Genomic DNA, 14,987 nt, shown 5'->3' with positions numbered 1-14,987 from the left:
GAGGTCCTTGATTCAAACCCGAGTTCATCCTGTAACAGCACGGAGCATTGCCTTTATTTTACATAATTAGACATTACGGATATGAACAAGGGGGAATAGATCAGTGGTAGAGCATTCGACTGCAGATCGAGAGGTCCTTGGTTCAAACCCGAGTTCCCCCTGTAAAAGCACGGATCATTGCCTTTATTTTAGTTAATTAGACATTACGGTTATAAACAAGGAGGAATAGCTCAGTGGTAGAGCATTCGACTGCAGATCGAGAGCTCTTTGGTTCAAACACGAGTTCCCCCTGTAACAGCACGGATCATTGCCTTTATTTTAGTTAATTAGACATTACGGTTATGAACAAGGGGGAATAGCTCAGTGGTAGAGCATTCGACTGCAGATCGAGAGGTACTTGGTCCAAACCCAACCCGAGTGCCCCCTGTAACAGCACGGAGCATTGCCTTTATTTTACATAATTAGACATTACGGTTATGAACAAGGGGGAATAGCTCAGTGGTAGAGCATTCGACTGCAGATCGAGAGGTCCTTGGTTCAAACCCGAGTTCCCCCTGTAACAGCACTGATCGTTGCCTTTATTTTAGTTAATTAGACATTACGGTTATGAACAAGGAGGAATAACTCAGTGGTAGAGCATTTGACTGCAGATCGAGAGATCTTTGGTTCAAACCCGAGTTCCCCCTGTAACAGCACTGATCATTGCCTTTATTTTATTTAATTAGAGATTACGGTTATGAACAAGGGGGAATAGCTCAGTGGAGGAGCATTCCACTGCAGATCGAGAGGTCCTTGGTTCAAACTGAGTTCCCTTGTAACAGCACTGATCATTGCCTTTATTTTAGTTAATTAGACATTACGGTTATGAACAAGGAGGAATAGCTCAGTGGTAGAGCATTCGACTGTAGATCGAGAGCTCTTTGGTTCAAACCCGAGTTCCCCCTGTAACAGCACGGAGCATTGCCTTTATTTTACATAATTAGACGTTACGGTTATGAACAAGGGGGAATAGATCAGTGGTAGAGCATTCGACTGCAGATCGAGAGGTCCTTGGTTCAAACCAGAGTTCATCCTGTGACAGCACGGAGCATTGCCTTTATTTTACATAATTAGACATTACGGTTAAGAACAAGGGGGAATAGCTCAGTGGTAGAGCATTCGACTGCAGATCGAGAGGTCCTTGGTTCAAACCCGAGTTCCCCCTGTAAAAGCGCGGATCATTGCCTTTATTTTAGTTAATTAGACATTACGGTTATGAACAAGGAGGAATAGCTCAGTGGTAGAGCATTCGACTGCAGATCGAGAGCTCTTTGGTTCAAACCAGAGTTCATCCTGTAACAGCACGGAGCATTGCCTTTATTTTAGTTAATTAGACATTACGGTTATGAACAAGGGGGAATAGCGCAGTGGTAGAGCATTCGACTGCAGATCGAGAGCTCTTTGGTTCAAACCCGAGTTCCCCCTGTAACAGCACGGATCATTGCGTTTATTTTAGTTAGTTAGACATTACGGATATGAACAAGGGGGAAGAGCTCAGTGGAGGAGCATTCCACTGCAGATCGAGAGGTACTTGGTTCAAACCAGAGTTCCCCCTGTAAAAGCACGGATCATTGCCTTGATTTTAGTTAATTAGACATTACGGTTATGGACAAGGAGGAATAACTCAGTGGTAGAGCATTCGACTGCAGATCGAGAGCTCTTTGGTCCAAACCCGAGTTCCTTCTGTAACAGCACGGGTAATTGCCTTTATTTTACGTAATTAGACATTACGATTATGAACAAGGGGGAATAGCTCAGTGGTAGAGCATTCGACTGCAGATCGAGAGGTCCTTGGTTCAAGCCCGAGTTCCCCCTGTAAAAGCACGGATCATTGCCTTTATTTTAGTTAATTAGACATTACGGTTATGAACAAGGAGGAATTGCTCAGTGGTAGAGCATTCGACTGCAGATCGAGAGGTCCTTGGTTCAAACCCGAGTTCCCCCTGTAACAGCACTGATCGTTGCCTTTATTTTAGTTAATTAGACATTACGGTTATGAACAAGGAAGAATAACTCAGTGGTAGAGCATTTGACTGCAGATCGAGAGATCTTTGGTTCAAACCCAAGTTCCCCCTGTAACAGCACTGATTATTGCCTTTATTTTACTTAATTAGAGATTACGGTTATGAACAAGGGGGAATAGCTCAGTGGAAGAGCATTCCACTGCAGATCGAGAGGTCCTTGGTTCAAACTGAGTTCCCTTGTAACAGCACTGATCATTGCCTTTATTTTAGTTAATTAGACATTACGGTTATGAACAAGGAGGAATAACTCAGTGGTAGAGCATTTGACTGCAGATCGAGAGATCTTTGGTTCAAACCCGAGTTCCCCCTGTAAAAGCGCGGATCATTGCCTTTATTTTAGTTAATTAGACATTACGGTTATGAACAAGGAGGAATAGCTCAGTGGTAGAGCATTCGACTGCAGATCGAGAGCTCTTTGGTTCAAACCAGAGTTCATCCTGTAACAGCACGGAGCATTGCCTTTATTTTAGTTAATTAGACATTACGGTTATGAACAAGGGGGAATAGCTCAGTGGTAGAGCATTCGACTGCAGATCGAGAGGTCCTTGGTTCAAACCCGAGTTCCCCCTGTAACAGCACTGATCGTTGCCTTTATTTTAGTTAATTAGACATTACGGTTATGAACAAGGAAGAATAACTCAGTGGTAGAGCATTCGACTGTAGATCGAGAGCTCTTTGGTTCAAACCCGAGTTCCCCCTGTAACAGCACGGAGCATTGCCTTTATTTTACATAATTAGACGTTACGGTTATGAACAAGGGGAATAGATCAGTGGTAGAGCATTCGACTGCAGATCGAGAGGTCCTTGGTTCAAACCAGAGTTCATCCTGTGACAGCACGGAGCATTGCCTTTATTTTACATAATTAGACATTACGGTTATGAACAAGGGGGAATAGCTCAGTGGTAGAGCATTCGACTGCAGATCGAGAGGTCCTTGGTTCAAACCCGAGTTCCCCCTGTAAAAGCACGGATCATTGCCTTTATTTTAGTTAATTAGACATTACGGTTATGAACAAGGAGAAATAGCTCAGTGGTAGAGCATTCGACTGCAGATCGAGAGCTCTTTGGTTCAAACCAGAGTTCATCCGGTAACAGAACGGAGCATTGCCTTTATTTTAGTTAATTAGACATTACGGTTATGAACAAGGGGGAATAGCTCAGTGGTAGAGCATTCGACTGCAGATCGAGAGGTACCTGGTCCAAACCCAACTCGAGAGCCCCCTGTAACAGCACGGAGCATTGCCTTTATTTTACGTAATTAGACATTACGGTTATGAACAAGGGGGAATAGCTCAGTGGTTGAGCATTCGACTGCAGATCGAAAGGTCCTTGGTTCAAACCCGAGTTCCCCCTGTAAAAGCACGAATCATTGCCTTTATTTTAGTTAATTAGACATTACGGTTATGAACAAGGAGGAACAGCTCAGTGGTAGAGCATTCGACTGCAGATCGAGAGCTCTTTGGTTCAAACCCGAGTTCCCCCTGTAACAGCACGGATCATTGCGTTTATTTTAGTTAATTAGATATTACGCTAATGAACAAGGGGGAAAAGCTCAGTGGAAGAGCATTCGACTGCAGATCGAGAGGTCCTTGGTTCAAACCCGAGTTCCCCTGTTACAGCACGGATCATTGCCTTTATTTTAGTTAATTAGACATTACGGTTATGGACAAGGGGGAATAGCTCAGTGGTGGAGCATTCGACTGCAGATCGAGAGGTACTTGGTCCAAACCCGATTTCCCCCTGTAACAGCACGGATCATTGCCTTTATTTTACGTAATTAGACATTACGGTTATGAACGAGGGGGAATAGCTCTATGGTAGAGCATTCGACTGCAGATCGAGAGGTCCTTGGTTCAAACCAGAGTTCCCCCTGTTACAGCACGGATCATTGCCTTTATTTTAGTTAATTAGACATTTCGGTTATGAACAAGGGGGAATAGCTCAGTGGTAGAGCATTCGACTGCAGATCGAGAGGTCCTTGGTTCAAACCCGAGTTCCCCCTGTTACAGCACGGAGCATTGCCTTTATTTTACATAATTAGACGTTACGGTTATGAACAAGGGGGAATAGCTCAGTGGTAGAGCATTCGACTGCAGATCGAGAGGTCCTCGGTTCAAACCCGAATTCATCCTGTAACAGCACGGAGCATTGCCTTTATTTTAAATAATTAGACATTACGGTTATGAACAAGGGGGAATAGCTCAGTGGTAGAGCATTCGACTGCAGATCGAGAGGTCCTTGGTTCAAACCCGAGTTCCCCCTGTAAAAGCACGGATCATTGCCTTTATTTTAGTTAATTAGACATTAAGGTTATGAACAAGGAGGAATAGCTCAGTGGTAGAGCATTCGACTGCAGATCGAGAGCTCTTTGGTTCAAACCCGAGTTCCCCCTGTAACAGCACGGATCATTGCCTTTATTTTACGTAATTAGACATTACGGTTATGAACAAGGGGAATAGCTCAGTGGTAGAGCATTCGACTGCAGATCGAAAGGTCCTTGGTTCAAACCCGAGTTCCCCTTGTAAAAGCACGGATCATTGCCTTTATTTTAGTTAATTAGACATTACGGTTATGAACAAGGAGGAATAGCTCAGTGGTAGAGCATTCGACTGCAGATCGAGAGCTCTTTGGTTCAAACCAGAGTTCATCCTGTAACAGCACGGAGCATTGCCTTTATTTTAGTTAATTAGACATTACGGTTATGAACAAGGGGGAATAGCTCAGTGGTAGAGCTTTCGACTGCAGATCGAGAGGTACCTGGTCCAAACCCAACCCGAGTGCCCCCTGTAACAGCACGGAGCATTGCCTTTATTTTACGTAATTAGACATTACGGTTATGAACAAGGGGGAATAGCTCAGTGGTAGAGCATTCGACTGCAGATCGAGAGGTCCTTGGTTCAAACCCGAGTTCCCCCTGTAAAAGCACGGATCATTGCCTTTATTTTAGTTAATTAGACATTACGGTTATGAACAAGGAGAAATAGCTCAGTGGTAGAGCATTCGACTGCAGATCGAGAGCTCTTTGGTTCAAACCAGAGTTCATCCGGTAACAGAACGGAGCATTGCCTTTATTTTAGTTAATTAGACATTACGGTTATGAACAAGGGGGAATAGCTCAGTGGTAGAGCATTCGACTGCAGATCGAGAGGTCCTTGGTTCAAACCCGAGTTCCCCCTGTAAAAGCACGGATCATTGCCTTTATTTTAGTTAATTAGACATTACGGTTATGAACAAGGAGAAATAGCTCAGTGGTAGAGCATTCGACTGCAGATCGAGAGCTCTTTGGTTCAAACCAGAGTTCATCCGGTAACAGAACGGAGCATTGCCTTTATTTTAGTTAATTAGACATTACGGTTATGAACAAGGGGGAATAGCTCAGTGGTAGAGCATTCGACTGCAGATCGAGAGGTACCTGGTCCAAACCCAACTCGAGAGCCCCCTGTAACAGCACGGAGCATTGCCTTTATTTTACGTAATTAGACATTACGGTTATGAACAAGGGGGAATAGCTCAGTGGTTGAGCATTCGACTGCAGATCGAAAGGTCCTTGGTTCAAACCCGAGTTCCCCCTGTAAAAGCACGAATCATTGCCTTTATTTTAGTTAATTAGACATTACGGTTATGAACAAGGAGTAACAGCTCAGTGGTAGAGCATTCGACTGCAGATCGAGAGCTCTTTGGTTCAAACCCGAGTTCCCCCTGTAACAGCACGGATCATTGCGTTTATTTTAGTTAATTAGATATTACGATAATGAACAAGGGGGAAAAGCTCAGTGGAAGAGCATTCGACTGCAGATCGAGAGGTCCTTGGTTCAAACCCGAGTTCCCCTGTTACAGCACGGATCATTGCCTTTATTTTAGTTAATTAGACATTACGGTTATGGACAAGGGGGAATAGCTCAGTGGTGGAGCATTCGACTGCAGATCGAGAGGTACTTGGTCCAAACCCGATTTCCCCCTGTAACAGCACGGATCATTGCCTTTATTTTACGTAATTAGACATTACGGTTATGAACGAGGGGGAATAGCTCTATGGTAGAGCATTCGACTGCAGATCGAGAGGTCCTTGGTTCAAACCCGAGTTCCCCCTGTTACAGCACGGATCATTGCCTTTATTTTAGTTAATTAGACATTTCGGTTATGAACAAGGGGGAATAGCTCAGTGGTAGAGCATTCGACTGCAGATCGAGAGGTCCTTGGTTCAAACCCGAGTTCCCCCTGTTACAGCACGGAGCATTGCCTTTATTTTACATAATTAGACGTTACGGTTATGAACAAGGGGGAATAGCTCAGTGGTAGAGCATTCGACTGCAGATCGAGAGGTCCTCGGTTCAAACCCGAATTCATCCTGTAACAGCACGGAGCATTGCCTTTATTTTAAATAATTAGACATTACGGTTATGAACAAGGGGGAATAGCTCAGTGGTAGAGCATTCGACTGCAGATCGAGAGGTCCTTGGTTCAAACCCGAGTTCCCCCTGTAAAAGCACGGATCATTGCCTTTATTTTAGTTAATTAGACATTAAGGTTATGAACAAGGAGGAATAGCTCAGTGGTAGAGCATTCGACTGCAGATCGAGAGCTCTTTGGTTCAAACCCGAGTTCCCCCTGTAACAGCACGGATCATTGCCTTTATTTTACGTAATTAGACATTACGGTTATGAACAAGGGGAATAGCTCAGTGGTAGAGCATTCGACTGCAGATCGAAAGGTCCTTGGTTCAAACCCGAGTTCCCCTTGTAAAAGCACGGATCATTGCCTTTATTTTAGTTAATTAGACATTACGGTTATGAACAAGGAGGAATAGCTCAGTGGTAGAGCATTCGACTGCAGATCGAGAGCTCTTTGGTTCAAACCAGAGTTCATCCTGTAACAGCACGGAGCATTGCCTTTATTTTAGTTAATTAGACATTACGGTTATGAACAAGGGGGAATAGCTCAGTGGTAGAGCTTTCGACTGCAGATCGAGAGGTACCTGGTCCAAACCCAACCCGAGTGCCCCCTGTAACAGCACGGAGCATTGCCTTTATTTTACGTAATTAGACATTACGGTTATGAACAAGGGGGAATAGCTCAGTGGTAGAGCATTCGACTGCAGATCGAAAGGTCCTTGGTTCAAACCCGAGTTCCCCCTGTAAAAGCACGGATCATTGCCTTTATTTTAGTTAATTAGACATTACGGTTATGAACAAGGAGGAATAGCTCAGTGGTAAAGCATTCGACTGCAGATCGAGAGGTCCTTGGTTCAAACCCGAGTTGCCCCTGTTACAGCACGGAGCATTGCCTTTATTTTACATAATTAGACGTTACGGTTATGATCAAGGGGGAATAGCTCAGTGGTAGAGCATTCGACTGCAGATCGAGAGGTCCTCGGTTCAAACCCGAATTCATCCTGTAACAGCACGGAGCATTGCCTTTATTTTAAATAATTAGACATTACGGTTATGAACAAGGGGGAATAGCTCAGTGGTAGAGCATTCGACTGCAGATCGAGAGGTCCTTGGTTCAAACCCGAGTTCCCCCTGTAACAGCACGGATCATTGCCTTTATTTTAGTTAATTAGACATTACGGTTATGAACAAGGGGGAATAGCTCAGTGGTAGAGCATTCGACTGCAGATCGAGAGGTCCTTGGTTCAAACCCGAGTTCCCCCTGTTACAGCACGGATCATTGCCTTTATTTTAGTTAATTAGACATTACAGTTACGAACAAGGGGGAATAGCTCAGTGGTAGAGCATTCGACTGCAGATCGAGAGATCCTTGGTTCAATCCCGAGTTCCCCCTGTAACAGCACGGATCATTGCCTTTATTTTAGTTAGTTAGACATTACGGTTATGAACAAGGGGAATAGCTCAGTGGTAGAGCATTCGACTGCAGATCGAGAGCTCTTTGGTCCAAACCCGAGTTCCCCCTGTAACAGCAAGGATCATTGCGTTTATTTTAGTTAATTAGATATTACGATAATGAACAAGGGGGAAAAGCTCAGTGGAGGAGCATTCCACTGCAGATCGAGAGGTCCTTGGTTCAAACTGAGTTCCCTTGTAACAGCACTGATCATTTCGTTCATTTTGGTTAATTAGTCATAGTGGACAAGAGGGAATACCTCAGTGGTAGGGCATTCTACTGCAGATCGAGAGGTCCTTGGATCAAACCCGAGTTCCCCCTGTAACAGCACGGAGAATTGCCTTTATTTTACATAATTAGACATTACGGAGTTGAACAAGGGGGAATAGTTCAGTGGTAGAGCATTCGACTGCAGCTCGAGAGGTCCTTGATTCAAACCCGAGTTCATCCTGTAACAGCACGGAGCATTGCCTTTATTTTACATAATTAGACACTGTAACAAGCCAGGGCACTATCTGAAGGACTGCCGAGGCTACAAAGATAAGCTGGATCGAGAACATGCTGCATCCCGAAGTGAGCGAAGTAAAGCAGCGGTAGAAAAGAGAACGAGCGGGGAGTATACAGCCTTCAAGGCTTCGAATGGCTCACAAGCGAACTCATGGTATGTGGATTCAGGGGCCACCAGTCACATGTCCAGCGATCGGAAGAATTTCAAATTCAAGGATTTCATTGCATCCGTTAGGACCAAATTTGGAAGATACCCGAAAGCTCTTCGATCAGACAATGGTGGAGAATATATCAGCCATGAAATTGAAGATTATCTCAAGGAACTTGGCATCGAACACCAGTTGACCGTACCGTATAATCCACAACAGAACGGAGTTGCGGAACGCAAGAATCGATCTTTGATGAAAATGGCCAAATGCATGCTGTTAGACGCACAACTCGAGGACCGTTAAAGGGGTGAAGCTGTCACGACCGCCGCCTATCTTCAAAATCGTCTGCCAACAAGCGCCATTGACGTAACACCTTATGAGCTTTGGAGTGGTTCAAAGCCACGTATTGGACACATCCGTGTATTCGGAAGTAAAGCCTATTCGTATAAGGAGAAACGAGTAAAATTCGGAGACAAAGCTTTTAAAGGAGTCCTGGTCGGATAAGGCTTAGCAACGAAAGGCTATCGTATTCTCAATCCTGAGACTGCCAAAGTTCACTTCAGCCGTTCTGTCACATTCGACGAAGGAACAAGACACAACACCTTTGAAGAAAGCATCATATCAGAACCAGAAGGGGAAAAAGAAACTAATTCAGCTGACTCCTTGATCACGTCACATACGAAAAAGGAAAAATCAGAATCATCCTCTGATGGAGAACAAGAATCTGAAGAAATACCATCAGTTCCTATTCTTCCAAGGCGATCGGAAAGGGATAATAGGGGCATTGCATCAAAAAGATTGATGTACAAGGCAACGGTTCAAGATCCTCGCGAACCAAGCTCATAGGAGGAACTCGCCGACTTAAATCCGAGAGAAGGAAGAACTGAACAGATGCTGCTAAAGAAGAAATATCATCTTTACATGAAAGAGGCACCTGAGAGTTAACAGACCTACCACCAAATCGGAAGGCCATTGGGTGTTGTTGGGTTTTCAAAGCCAAACATGATCAAAATGGAGCACTCAGCAAATATAAAGCTCGATTAGTCGCCAAAGGCTATTCTCAGAAGTTTGGCGAAGATTTTGACGAGACGTTCGCACCTGTCTTGAAGTTCGAGACCGTACGACTTCTACTCAGTATCGCCGTATCCGAGAACTTTACGGTCAAACACTTTGACGTCAAAACCGCATTCCTGCATGGAGACATAGTCCAGGACCTTTATATGTAACAGCCTCCGGGTTTCATCCAACCCGGAAATGAAGAGAATGCAAAAATCGTCGACGCTTCATGAAACTAAATCTCTTCTAGAAAAAATGTGTACCTTGGAAATCGCCTTTATGATCGTATTGTGGACTCCAGTCGTAAATCGAATAAATTCAACTAGCAAAACTCTTCAAGAAGAAAAAATAGAGTTATCAACTGTAACATGTCTGTATAACTCCTTGATGGTGGACAGTCCCGGTCAGAGGTTTCTGGACATTTTCATTTGGCTGCCATTTTGTACCTTTTTGAGCTAGAGTAACAAAATAGGACTTTCTAAATAGGTTTACTTCTCAAAATTATTTTAAAATTGCAAATGACACTTTGGCGCTAATAGGGCGTTAGCCATATCGGAAATAGTAAAGCCCCCGATAATGACGTTACGAAATAATGCTTCAAATGGATCAACAATGCTATCGTTGCACGCGTCTTGTCACGTAGAATCCGAAACTGTTTTCAAATTGTAAATCGGTTCAGAAAATCAAACGTTATGACAAAAAAAGTGACGTTCAAAACATTAACAAATAAGCCTAACGATTATTAATTTAACTATATCAACTTAGCTCCGTATTAAATATTACGATCAGAAAAACAAGATGTTCCAACCCGAGAATTTTTAGTTCCACACTGACATATGAGAACTTATGAATTAGACTCAGTCTTCAGAAATGGAGGGTTGTTGGTGGCGGTTTGAAAACGTCTAAATATTTAGAGATTTGGATATGTTTAATGTTTTTTTTATAATTTCCTAGTTGCTAATACAGTGGGTGGATATTTGGGGATAATTCTTTTGACGGATATTTTACGGCAGACGGCGTTATCTGTTGGATCGCTATTAAAAGTTGGACGAGCCGCGGTATTGGATGATGGACAGTGTTTCAAGAATATACTTTGAGAAAGTTTAAGGAGCAAAATAGGTTGCATGACTAAAATACAGGTGTAACAGAGATAGTTTATGGAGCAAAATAGGTGGCATGACTAAAATACAGGTGTAACAGAACTCATTTGACGTTCGGTAATTAATGTTTGGACGCTTGAGAATTGGATGTTGAGAAATGCTCTGAAAATAATATTGAGGGAATAATATTTCGACGGCAAATTCATGAGGATGGTTGAGAAGACATTGTTCAATTAAAAGTGGATGAGAATGGTTTGAATTATAATAATATATATTAAATTATTCGCAAGTTCTTATGACATGAAAATATTTTACGACGCGTATAATTTTAACGTATTTCCCGCTTTCTTGGCTTTATTCTGCAAGCTTTCTTATTCCCATCACATTTTAAACGTGATAACTATCCCTTTAAACTTAACTTAAGAATTTGGTTTTTTGAAAACTATGGCTGTATTTGGAACATAGAGCAAAAAAGAGAGAGAGGCCCTAAAAACGATAAAGAGCACAGCGTTTGCAATTGTGACGTGTTTCAGCGTATGAAGGTTGCTCTATATATTTTGTGGCTTAGAGTAGAACAATTTCAATGATCATCGGAAAACAATCAGACTCAATAGCCCATTCTTTTCCTGCTATAATATAGTCGGTAATCGCCTTGGTTTGTGACATTGAGAATTTAATATGTCAATTTTACTATCGTTAATTTGGCAAAAAACTAAATTGAGTCTGCTTCCATTATTAACCTTGACTATTTGCCCTAAAATAATTTGATATTATTCTTTTGTAGTTTAAAGTTTACGTTTCATAATCTATATGGATAGAGGGACACTTAGATTTACACAATAATCTAAGACGCCTTGGATTTTTTACTTGAAATGAGAATTTTAACGGGCGCCCACCTAGAGAGTCAAATACCATTTTCTTGCCCTGTCAAAGGTTGAAACTCCTCCAGGGTTGTTCGGAAAGAAATCTTATTTTATTTATGTATTTTTTCGCAGACGAAGTTTAACTGAAATTATATCATGAATATTTAGAAAAGAATTCATCTTGAATATTTAGGAGAATTCCAACTTGAATATTTAGAATAAAAAACCCATCTTCAATCTTTAGTATTTACAGAGTAGACAAGAAAAACAACCAGCGTTGCCCATCGAGATATATTACTACATTTCAGGCCGCCATTTTTAACGAAGGTGGCAAATCGAGCTTCAAAAGACATGAAGACAGTCTTACGGAGATTGGGAACCAGTGTTTTAAATGTTATAGATTCGGTTGAAACAAGTAGACGCCGCCATTTTTCAAGATGATGAGGAATTGAAAAAAATCTAAGAGCCCGCCTACTGCCTTTAAGTACCGTCCCTGCAAAATTTCATACCTCTAGGTAAAGCTGTTTGGACTCGGAGTAGATTATCAGTCAAATTTTAACTATAGATGTTAAGCATACAAGTTACTGAGGTTTACGTAGGCGGCCTTGTGATTTAAATTAAAATTTCGAGTTTAAAATTAAACTTGTTGTCTTAGATTAGTGATGTCTTTCAAGTTTGAGTATTAAATGGTTAAGAGAACACTTTACGACACGGGTTTGATTTGTTGGTTTTCGAGTATTGTTTCCGGTTGTAGTATACTTTTGACGGTTAATTTACTTTTGCTAAAAACGCGATAGAGGTTTGCGTGCAGTTCAATGTCGCCATTTCGGTTATTGGAAGTAATTAGGTTTTAAATAAGATCACAGGACAACTTGTGTAATGAATTTTAAAAGAACTATACGATCATATTTAATGCTTTTTTATTAAAACTTGATCAATGAAAAAACAGTTGACATCGCCAGTTATCATTTCAGTATTTACATGTGTGGACACCTTTCCACTAAAACCAATAATTATCGGTTAGAAATAATTCCTACGATATTTATAACACAAGATTTTAAGAAAATTTTAATCAAATCTAATATTAGATCTAAACATACTCTAAAAATTACACCAATTAAAGTTTTTTTCGTAAACCTCCCGAACTCTACTAGGCATTGAATGATGATACGCCTGGAATAGTTCCACGTTCAAATTGAGATCGCGCCAATCATTTTGTACCGCTTCCAACAACTCAGCAGGGTTCCTGTCGTTGACATGGTCAACTTTTCGAACCATCTCTGCCCACAGGTTTTCGATTGGTCTCAAGTCACAACCTTTTGAAGGCCAATTCATCACCTACATAAGAAATTAACGGTTGCAACGTATAAAATAGAGATTAAATCAGTCTAATGAATTACATTGTTAACTACAGTGACAAGATATTTACCGTAAATCCATGAACCGCACTAAGCCTTTCCAAAGCTTGAGTGGTCACTCTTGTCGTGTGGATCGGAGCTCGGTCGTGCATAAAGGTGAAGATCCCGTCGGGGAACCTTTCCAATATGCAAGAAAAGCAATTGTTTTCCAGGAGTTGGACATATCGTTGGGCATTGTTCCGTCCTTCGATATGAACCAAACACCCGGAATTCGTTGCCGATAGCCAGCCCCAAACGTTGATCGAGAAAGGGCCGCTGCGTTGGACCTCGGCGATGTAAGGCTCATTGTAGCGCGTGCAGGCAGGTCTCCTCACCCATATCTTTATAACATTAAAGAAATATAAATATTTGAATACTCAAGTTCACTGATAATTATATTATTAGACTATGTTGATCTTATTCTGTCATTCATCTCATTGCTTCCTCTCAATAAATGAAATTACCTGCCCATTATGTCCGACGACGAAACTTTTCTCGTCCGTGCAAGCTACTCTTTCAAACTGCTCTAGTGTCCAATTTAAATGTAAACGAGAAAATTCCAGCCTCCCTCGTCGGTTCATGGCGCTCAACCTTTCTTTAGGCCACGCGATCCTTCCATGAAGGCCTTGACTTGCCAAGGCTTTTCGTACGGTTCTCACACTTGTCTGCAGCTCAAGTTCCGTTCTAGCAAGCCGCGCTGTTAGAAATGGCTGTGCCCTGCTTGTCCTACCAATTATTCGAACTTCTCTATTGGTTAAAGCCCTTGGTCGTCCTCCTCTTTGCCTATCAGCTCCACCATTAAACTCGTTATTTCTGTCACGGTCAATCCAAGTAGCCACAGTCGTAGGTGAAACATTTAACTGCCGAGCGATTTCACGATTACCAAAACCTTGCTCATGAAGTTCAACAATTTGACGACGAATTAATACTCTATCAGCCACTTTACTTGTTCGGAGAATATGAAAATTAAGTGATAAAAAGAGTGGTTTGCGGTCTCTTTTATATACTAAACTTGGAATAGGTGAAAATATTTTTTCTTCGAGTGGAAGGTAAAAATTAGTTTTTGGTTGAAAATAGACATTCTTAAAAACTTAATTTAATGATGGAGGTGATAGGCAATGAAATGGACGACCAAAGATTTGACGTCCGAGAAGTTTTTTAAGCGTGATACTTCTGAGCAAATTCAAATAAGTTTAAAACCGTAAGATGAACTTTGGTGAGACAGGGTCTTTTTGAACGCTTCGCGTGGCACTTATGAAACATGAAGTTCCTTTTCTCTAAAAGTCTAAAGGGGCTTCAATTAGGAACAGAGCAGGGTTGTTGATTTTTTTTGATTTTTTCCAAAAAAAAAAATCGATTTTTTTTTATTTAAATCGGATTTTTTTTATTTTAATTGATTTATTGTATTTTTATTGAACTACTAGATAGTAAATTACCAACATGAAAAGTCTTGAGTCAAAACTAACCAAAAAGAAAATAATCATGACATTTAAGCATTTAAGCAGCTATTGGATATTGTTACCATTCAAATGCTTGTATAAAAAGACTAGCTTGACCGCTATTTCATTTCTTAGCCTATCCAGCAAGACAAACTGAAGTTCTGGGAAAAACTTAAACTGAAATATAACAACACTATGATTGTTTTTAATTATAGGTCTTTTCTAGTTAAGTTTCTTCTCGAGTTTCTTAACCTACTTCTTGGAATCTTAGAAAACATTTTTTAAAAATAAAAATATATTCTTGATTTTAATCAAATGATTTTTTGAAAAAATCGCTTGATTTAAATAAAACTGATTTAAATCAAACAACCCTGGAACAGAGAACACAAATTAGACACTCGAGCAGTTGGAATGTGTAGTCTTTACGAATGATAAACGTTTCGTCGTCGGGCACAATGGCCAGGTAATTTTTTAGAAGATCGATGTGCACTAATTTATGCCCATTCACTCGAGCACTCGAAAGGCTTAATGCGGTTTAGTAGGGTAAAATTCTTAAAACGGAAGTTAAA

The 14,987-nt window shown here is 41.3% G+C and overlaps 20 non-coding genes across 20 annotated transcripts; all 20 read left to right on the top strand.

Annotated features, from left to right (window-relative positions):
• Window positions 1-484: 484 nt before the first annotated feature.
• Window positions 485-556, top strand: TRNAC-GCA (transfer RNA cysteine (anticodon GCA)). The gene has a single exon. It is a non-coding gene; the product is annotated as a tRNA-Cys (tRNA).
• Window positions 557-872: 316 nt separating this feature from the next.
• TRNAY-GUA (transfer RNA tyrosine (anticodon GUA)) lies at window positions 873-944 on the top strand. Its single transcript has one exon. It is a non-coding gene; the product is annotated as a tRNA-Tyr (tRNA).
• Window positions 945-1,132: 188 nt separating this feature from the next.
• Window positions 1,133-1,204, top strand: TRNAC-GCA (transfer RNA cysteine (anticodon GCA)). Its single transcript has one exon. It is a non-coding gene; the product is annotated as a tRNA-Cys (tRNA).
• Window positions 1,205-1,782: 578 nt separating this feature from the next.
• TRNAC-GCA (transfer RNA cysteine (anticodon GCA)) lies at window positions 1,783-1,854 on the top strand. Its single transcript has one exon. It is a non-coding gene; the product is annotated as a tRNA-Cys (tRNA).
• A 706-nt stretch (window positions 1,855-2,560) lies between these two features.
• Window positions 2,561-2,632, top strand: TRNAC-GCA (transfer RNA cysteine (anticodon GCA)). Its single transcript has one exon. It is a non-coding gene; the product is annotated as a tRNA-Cys (tRNA).
• Window positions 2,633-2,949: 317 nt separating this feature from the next.
• TRNAC-GCA (transfer RNA cysteine (anticodon GCA)) lies at window positions 2,950-3,021 on the top strand. The gene has a single exon. It is a non-coding gene; the product is annotated as a tRNA-Cys (tRNA).
• A 323-nt stretch (window positions 3,022-3,344) lies between these two features.
• Window positions 3,345-3,416, top strand: TRNAC-GCA (transfer RNA cysteine (anticodon GCA)). The gene has a single exon. It is a non-coding gene; the product is annotated as a tRNA-Cys (tRNA).
• A 577-nt stretch (window positions 3,417-3,993) lies between these two features.
• On the top strand, window positions 3,994-4,065 carry TRNAC-GCA (transfer RNA cysteine (anticodon GCA)). The gene has a single exon. It is a non-coding gene; the product is annotated as a tRNA-Cys (tRNA).
• A 188-nt stretch (window positions 4,066-4,253) lies between these two features.
• On the top strand, window positions 4,254-4,325 carry TRNAC-GCA (transfer RNA cysteine (anticodon GCA)). The gene has a single exon. It is a non-coding gene; the product is annotated as a tRNA-Cys (tRNA).
• A 187-nt stretch (window positions 4,326-4,512) lies between these two features.
• On the top strand, window positions 4,513-4,584 carry TRNAC-GCA (transfer RNA cysteine (anticodon GCA)). The gene has a single exon. It is a non-coding gene; the product is annotated as a tRNA-Cys (tRNA).
• A 323-nt stretch (window positions 4,585-4,907) lies between these two features.
• Window positions 4,908-4,979, top strand: TRNAC-GCA (transfer RNA cysteine (anticodon GCA)). The gene has a single exon. It is a non-coding gene; the product is annotated as a tRNA-Cys (tRNA).
• A 188-nt stretch (window positions 4,980-5,167) lies between these two features.
• On the top strand, window positions 5,168-5,239 carry TRNAC-GCA (transfer RNA cysteine (anticodon GCA)). The gene has a single exon. It is a non-coding gene; the product is annotated as a tRNA-Cys (tRNA).
• A 323-nt stretch (window positions 5,240-5,562) lies between these two features.
• On the top strand, window positions 5,563-5,634 carry TRNAC-GCA (transfer RNA cysteine (anticodon GCA)). The gene has a single exon. It is a non-coding gene; the product is annotated as a tRNA-Cys (tRNA).
• A 577-nt stretch (window positions 5,635-6,211) lies between these two features.
• Window positions 6,212-6,283, top strand: TRNAC-GCA (transfer RNA cysteine (anticodon GCA)). Its single transcript has one exon. It is a non-coding gene; the product is annotated as a tRNA-Cys (tRNA).
• Window positions 6,284-6,471: 188 nt separating this feature from the next.
• TRNAC-GCA (transfer RNA cysteine (anticodon GCA)) lies at window positions 6,472-6,543 on the top strand. Its single transcript has one exon. It is a non-coding gene; the product is annotated as a tRNA-Cys (tRNA).
• A 187-nt stretch (window positions 6,544-6,730) lies between these two features.
• Window positions 6,731-6,802, top strand: TRNAC-GCA (transfer RNA cysteine (anticodon GCA)). Its single transcript has one exon. It is a non-coding gene; the product is annotated as a tRNA-Cys (tRNA).
• A 323-nt stretch (window positions 6,803-7,125) lies between these two features.
• Window positions 7,126-7,197, top strand: TRNAC-GCA (transfer RNA cysteine (anticodon GCA)). The gene has a single exon. It is a non-coding gene; the product is annotated as a tRNA-Cys (tRNA).
• A 318-nt stretch (window positions 7,198-7,515) lies between these two features.
• TRNAC-GCA (transfer RNA cysteine (anticodon GCA)) lies at window positions 7,516-7,587 on the top strand. Its single transcript has one exon. It is a non-coding gene; the product is annotated as a tRNA-Cys (tRNA).
• Window positions 7,588-7,645: 58 nt separating this feature from the next.
• TRNAC-GCA (transfer RNA cysteine (anticodon GCA)) lies at window positions 7,646-7,717 on the top strand. The gene has a single exon. It is a non-coding gene; the product is annotated as a tRNA-Cys (tRNA).
• A 58-nt stretch (window positions 7,718-7,775) lies between these two features.
• On the top strand, window positions 7,776-7,847 carry TRNAC-GCA (transfer RNA cysteine (anticodon GCA)). The gene has a single exon. It is a non-coding gene; the product is annotated as a tRNA-Cys (tRNA).
• Window positions 7,848-14,987: the final 7,140 nt, after the last annotated feature.

This window comes from Phalangium opilio, unplaced genomic scaffold, assembly GCF_054372755.1.
Source record: "Phalangium opilio isolate 3A_F unplaced genomic scaffold, DU_Popi_V2 ptg000201l_1, whole genome shotgun sequence".
Lineage (NCBI taxonomy): Eukaryota > Metazoa > Arthropoda > Arachnida > Opiliones > Phalangiidae > Phalangium > Phalangium opilio.
This window is presented reverse-complemented; position numbering and strand designations above follow the sequence as displayed.